Here is a 7,554-nt window from a genome sequence, read left to right on the forward strand (position 1 = left end):
CTAGAGAATTTATCTAGTTCTAACCCAACCCAAAAGCTGTGAATTCAGCTGCCTGTACACAAATTTATTCACAAAATATTTTCTGAGGTATTCAGGTTGCCAAGGTGAATAAATAATCTTTTTTCTCCAACAGTTCACAGGATACTGGAGAAAATAAATTTTGTGAACACAATGTGTAATGAATGAATACCAACCAATGAATGCCAACGTGCATGACTTTCAGAAGGGCCATCCAAATGGGGAAATTCTTAGTGCTGAGTCACCTAAATCTTCAGAGTAATTTCAGATTTAACGTCTTGGGAAACACTAGACACTTGAAGACATTTCTCTCCATTCCTTCAGAGTCCACTGTGCCCATTCCTACCACCCAGGCCTCTTATTTATAGTGTGTGGGTGGCAAGAAGTGATCGGAATGGAACTGCTCTAAAGCTGACAAACAGAACAAAAAACTTCCATGCTGTCCCTTGGTTCTTTCCAACCACTTGGTGACAAGACAACAATAAAGGAGGAAGAATGTTAACAATCTTGGAGTTGGCATACACATTGAAAACTGACGAGTGCCCTCAACGCTACAGGATCCCACAGTCAAATAAGTCACTAGTTGTGGAAGTTGGGGAAACCACAAGCTAAATGCTGAAAGCCCCACAAGGCACCCGTGGCATTTTCTTACAAATACATGACAACCTCATCAGTGACAAGTGCTGAAAAACACAAGAAATGACTGAAAGACAGGAGGGGTGAGTGTATGAGAGATTTACCAAAAACAAAGAGATTTTGTGGCAGCTGAAAGCAAGTCTTGATATACCAACCTGACCTGTTGCCCTTTCTCCCCCTAAAAAAAATCACCAACACCCTACACCCTCCTGCCTGGAGAATTTGGCCTCGTTCCAATGGCAGTACCCTCACGTGCAATACTGAAAATAAAACAAAGAACACCATTCATCATATTTTTCAACAACTGGTTTCTTTTCTTAGTTGGAAAGAAAAACTTGGCAATCATAAAGCTGATTTTTAACATTTTTATATATTTTCTTCTTAGTGTCAAAATAAATGGGAAAAGGACAAAAAAAAAAATATAGCCCAATGGTAAGAAAAGGAAAATATACAAAAGCCTTCAGAGCTCAATCAGCCAGCCACTGCCATTCTCCTGACACCATACTGAGGAATGCATCACGCTCAAGTCCTTCCAACCCCGAGAGCCCACTGCCTGCTGCTTCTGTAAGATGTGGCTACTTAGGGAAATTCAAATAGGCTCCCATTGTTAACTACACTGCATATTTACTTTAATCAAAGTGACATTCCCCAGATGGTGTCATCCAGAAAACCTCAGCTGAAATGAGGAGAGGAGAATTCAGTTGTACATTCCAGGGAAAATTAAAGACAGGTGTCCTCCCATTTTAAGATTACTCCATTTACGAAAATACAAAATTACGCAGCAGATACTTTATCCATCCCTTGTATAGGCACTGGGCAATCCACCACAAATAGACTGTAAATGAATAAATGACAGCATCCCCCTATTATTAACAGAGGAGATTAGGTTGGTACAGTGGTTAATGTAGTAAGCTGTTAGCTGTTCAAACCTACCAGCCACACCTGGGAAGAAAGAGGTGGCGTGGCATTCTGCTTCTGTAAAGATCTTTAAAACCAAACTGACACTGAGTGACTGAAAGTTATCCTCCCTCAGGTTTTCAAGACTGTAAATTGTAAATCTTTCTGGGAAAACACTGCCTATATTTCTCGCACAGCCAGGTATTCATTCAAATGACAGATTTTTCAGATATGTTATGCACTCCACTGCCAGTTCTTCCTACCATTCTGAAGCCACATCCTTCTTCACAGAGTATAGACTGAATAAGTATGGAGAGAGGACAAAACCCTGACACACACCTTTCCTGATTTTATACCAGGTAATGTTCTCTTGCTCTGTTTGGACAACAGCCTCATTATCGAGGTATAGGTTTCACATGGGCACGATTAAGTGCCCATTCTTCTCAATATTAGCCATAATTTATTATGCCTCTGTATAGTCAGTAAAACACAGATATTCTTCTGGTATCCTCTGCTTTCAGCCAGGATCCATCTGACATCATCAATAATATCTCTGGTGCCAGGGGCTCTTCTAAATCCAGCCTGAACTTCTGGCTGTTCTTTGTTTATGTACTGTTCTAGTCATTTTTTTATGATCTCCAGCAGTATTTTGCTCACATACAATATTAATTATATTATTTGAGAATTACCACATTTTGTTGGATCACCTTCTTTGGGAATGGGAACAAATCTTAATTTCTTCCAGTTAGTTAGCTAGGTAACTGTCTTTCAAATTTCCTGACATAGACTGGTGGGCGGATGAGGGCATGTCCAGAATTGCATCTGTTATTTGAAACATGTCAATGGGTATCCCATTATGACTATGCAGATGACACACCTTGTTAGCTGACAGTGAGGAGGACTTGAAGTAATAGTTGCAGAAGTTCTAAGACCATAGCCTGAAACATTGATTACATGTCAATATCAAGAAAACAAAAATTCTCATCACTGGACTGATAGCCCACATCATAATAGATGGAGAAAAGACAAACTGTCAACAAAGTCATCTTACTTTGATCCATGGTTAACACACTTGGTAACAAGAGTCATGAGATCAGGAGACATATTGCACTGAAAAAGTCTATAGTTAAGAACGTCTACAAATTACCAAGAAGCAATAATGTCAGTTCAAAGACCAAGGTTCACCTGATTCAGGCCATGTTCTTTGCACCTGTAAGCACAACAATGAAAAGGATGAGAGAAGCATCGATGCCTCTGTACTCTAGTGTTGGAGATGAGTACTGAATAGCCCACTGACCACAAAGAGAACAAATTATATATCTTGAACAGGATACAGCCAGGGTACTCCTTAGAGGGAAAGATGGTGAAATTTTATCCTACCTAATTCGAGTATGTTGTTAGGAAAGGCTATTCCTTGAAGAGGGACATTATGCTTGGAAGGTTTGAAGGTCAGCAAGAAATGTCAGAGAGGATGGGGATGTCACAGAATAGGACAGAGTTGAGATCTGTTGTTCACGGGGTCACTATGAGTTGTACTTGACTCTCCGGCACCTCACAGCAACACCTCATACCAGCAGGGCTCCTTTTACAAAGATGGCAACCTCAGAAACCCTGTGTGGTTGTTCTCTCTCCTCCAGGCTTGCTGTGAATTGCAATCAAGTCAACAGCAATGGGTTGTAAGTATCATGAACTAAAAAAAAAAACCCAAAAACAAAACAAAACAAAACAATCTCAAATTTATTGCCATCAAATCAAAACCAAATCATAGATGAAAACACAAGAAATAACTGAAAGATAAAATGAGTAGGCATGTGAGAGACTTATAAAACAGAAAGAATTTCCTTGCATGGGGGGAAATTGTCCATCTTTCTTCCACGTTGTTGCTGGTGGATTTGACTTGACAGAGGTTCACCAGCTTTGGGCAGCACAGCCCCCTCTGGACTACATCACCAGAACTCCTTTCAAAATTTTAACATCTTAATTCTGAATCCAAAAAACATTTTGTGGTTTCTAGACTCTTCCTTTACTGAAGAGACAGAAAGGGAAGCAATAAAGTGATTGAAACACAAAGCTGCTTTGAGATATCTCAAAAAATCAGTACCTAAAGGAACAGCTTACATTGACTCCTTTCTCTGAGTGAAACACAGTAACCTTGTCTCCATGGAGGTTAAACTGTAATGAGGACACACTTACTCAAGTGGTACTAAGACAGTGGTGGTATGGGCTATGAAGGAAAAGGCAGGCATTACAGGTTCATGAAACAGAGGTGCTGAACTTAGTGATCGTAGAGGTTTCTCCCAGGGAAATGCCCTCATCATCACCCCCCAGGGAAAGGAGATCAATGGATAATGAGGAAAAGTGGAGAATTTCAGAAGCACACAAACTTAATTGAAACTAGGACCTCCAATTTAAAAATGTGCAATCTCCAGCGTGCTATCAGCAATTCTAGGTCTCGGTTTCTGTGCTAGTGAAGTGGGAGTAATATTAACCTCATGGGGATGTTGTGAGGACTAAATAAGATGAGTTATGAGCCCAAGGCACAGTATGTGCCCAGCACAAAGGAGGTTTTTGAAGGCCTGACACACACAGTTGAGGATCACATTTCAGGAGAATAATTTAAAAATTAGTTTGTAAGTGAACTTAAAAAAACCCAAACACAACTCAAACTCATTGTCATCAAGGCAGAACCAACTCATAGCTAATCCTCCAGCAGGTTTTCAGAGCCTATAAATCACATGGGAGGAGTTTGTCCATCTTTCTCCTGTGGAACAGTTGGTGGATTCGAACCACCTGCCTTTGGTTGGCAGCACAGCTCCCTATTCACTAAGCCGCTAGAGCTCCCTAAGTGACTCTAGAATGAGAAAATAAGTCAGAGCAAATTACAAATTTTGAAAGCACAGAAACATGATTATATTTATATAAGTTTACAAAAATAAAATAATGTTGTTGTTGTTGTTGTTGTTATGTGCCATCGAGTCACTTGCTACTCATAGCAACCCTATGGATAATAGCCCTAAACCCTGCTCTATCCTGTGCCAATCTCATTGTCTCCGACACACTCATCCGGATTGCCCCAGTCACTGAATCAATCCATCTCTCAGAGGGCCTTCCCCTCCTGCGCCTGCCCTCCACCCCCCAAGCATGATGTCCTTCTCCAAGGACCAGTCTATCCTTACAACATGACCAAAATATGTCAGACGAAGCCTCAGAATCCTTGCCTCCAATGAGCAGCCCGGTTTAACCCTCTCCTGGATGAATCTGTTTGTTTTCTTAGCACTCTTCTTTCTTAGTCCATGGCACTCTCAGCACTCTTCTCCAACACCAAAGCTCAAAAGCATCAATTCTCCTTCTATCCTCCCTAATCATTGTCCAGCTTTCTGATGCATAACAAGTGATTGCAAAGACCATGGCCTGTACCAGACACACCTTAGTCTTCGGAGACACATTGAAAAGTTTACAAAAGTTTACAAAAAAATAAAATAATATTTTATTAATACTAAACTTGACCCCTTCAAGGTTTTAGGGAGTAATGAAATCAATTTAAAGACTAACGTGCACCTGATTCAAGCCATGGTATTTCCAATTCCTTGTTACACATCTGAAAGTTGGAAAGTAAAGAAAGGTGACAGAAGAATTAATGTGCTGGAGTTGTGGTGCTAAAGAATAGTAGAGCTCATCCCAAAGACTGCCAAAAAACAAACAGATATGTCTTGAAAAATGTGCAAGTAGGGTGCTCCTTGGAGGAAAGGATGGTAAAACGTCATCTCACCCCTTAGAAAGGGATATTATATTTATAAAGGTGGTTGTTGTCACGTGCCATCGAGTCACCTGTGAACCATAGTGACTCTAGGTACAGCCGCTCTGAATCCTGCCTGTCCTGAGCCAGTCTCATTAATTCTAGAAAGGCAGAGTTGGCAAAAGAGAAGAACTTCAAGAAGATAGACTGACAAGGTGACTTTAACAATGGGATCAAGTGTATCAGATGATGAAGACGGCACAAGACAGGGCAAGGTTCAGATTATTGTTCATAGGGTTTGCTATGAGTTGTAATCAACTTGATGGCATCTAACAATAACAAGACTGATACTCTTCTACATGTTTTTTACATTTTTATGACTGTGTACTCTTTGATCACCTAGTCAAATGATAATGATTTGTCATTTTATATAAAGAAAATATAAAGCTATAATGCATTTTTCCCCCAGAAAGGTTGATTTAAAAAATCTGGTTTTGATTATTAATATTTGGGAGGCATATTGTTGTTGCTAAATGCCATCAAATTGACCAAGACTCAGCGAGCCTATGAATGACAGATCTGAACCCTGTTCTATCCTGTGCCGTCCTCATCATCTCTGCCATACTTTTGTCATAGTCATTGTTATAGTCACTGTGTCAATTCATCTCATTGAAGGTCTTTCTTTCCTTCACTAACCCTCCATTTTTCCAACCATAATTTCTTTTTCCAAGAATGGACCCCTCCTAAAAACCTGTTTAAAGTACTTGACTTGCACTTGATTCAACAACCTTCCCTCTAAGGAGTGCCTGGTCTGAACCATCTCCATAACATTTTTTTTTCTTGACAGTCCATGAAATATTCAGTACTCTTCTCTAACACCACCTCTCAAAGGCATCACTTCTTCTCTCATTTTAACCACTGTCCACCTCTCACATACACAGTAAGTAAACTAAAAGTCCATGACTTAGATCAGGCATAACTGAGTCTTTCAAAAGGCATCTTTGTTCTTTAGTACTTTGGAGAGCACCCTGACGATAGACTTTCCCAATGCAATATGTCTTTTGACTTTTTTACTACAGTTTGTTGATTGTGGATCCAAATAAGAAATCATCAATTATGATCTTTTTTTCCCCATTTTATTTTTTTTCCCATTCTATTATGATGTTACCTACTGGTCTGGGGATGAGAATTTTTGTTTTATTGATGTTAAGATGTAATCAGTACTGAAGGCTGTAGCCTTTGATCTTTTGCAGCAAGCATTTTAAGTCCTCCTCACTTTCAGCAAGTAAGCTTGTGTCATCTACAGTTTGTAGGTTGTTAATGTGTCTTTCTCTGATCCTGATGCCACATTCTTCCTCACAAAGTCCAGCTTCTTGAAAGATTTGCTAAGCACAGATTTAATAGGTATGGAGAAAATCAGATTTGAGGCAAACTTTCCTGATTTTAAACCATGCAATGTTCCCTTGTTTTATTTGGACAACAACTTCTTAGTCTAGGTATAGGTTTTACGTGTGCACAATTAAGTGTTCTGGGACTCCCATTCTTCTCAATGTTGGCCACAATTTGTTATGTTCCATATAGTTGAACATCTTTGTATAGCTGATAAAACACGAGTAGATATCCTTATAATACTCTTGGGTTTTAGCCAGGATCCATTTGACATCAGCAACGGTATCTCTGGTGCCTCTTCTAAATCCCCCTGAATCTCTGGCAATTCTCTGTCAGTGTACTCCTCTAGCTCTTTTAAAATAATATTCAACAGGATTTTACTTGCATGTGGCATCAATGATATTGTTAGGAAATTTCCACACTCTGTTGGATTACCATTTTTGAGAAGGGGAATATGGATCCCTTCCACTCTCTTGGTAAAGTAGCTGCCTTCCAAATTTCTTGGCACAGTCTAGTGACATCTAGGGCTGCCACTGTTCATTGAAACATGTCAGCTGGTATATCATCAATTCCTAGGTGTGTGTGTGTGTGTGTGTATATATATATATATATATATATATAAAATATATAGTCAATGCTTTTGAACTTTCATGGCCATTGGTTCTAAATCATAAGCTCCTTCCTAAAATGGTTCTGAGTCAGGCAATTCTTTTCAGTATAGTGACTCAGTTTATTCCTTCCATCTTTCCCATAACACTTGATCATTCTAATGCGAAACTTATACTTGGACCAGGAGGCAGTCGTCAGAACAGGGCAAGGGAACACTGCATGGTTCAAAACTGGGAAGGGCGTACGCCAGGGATGCATCCTATCTCCAT

This window comes from Elephantulus edwardii, unplaced genomic scaffold (assembly GCF_000299155.1).
Source record: "Elephantulus edwardii isolate Elephantulus edwardi_28Jun2011 unplaced genomic scaffold, EleEdw1.0 scaffold00075, whole genome shotgun sequence".
In the NCBI taxonomy this organism is placed as follows: Eukaryota; Metazoa; Chordata; class Mammalia; order Macroscelidea; family Macroscelididae; genus Elephantulus; species Elephantulus edwardii.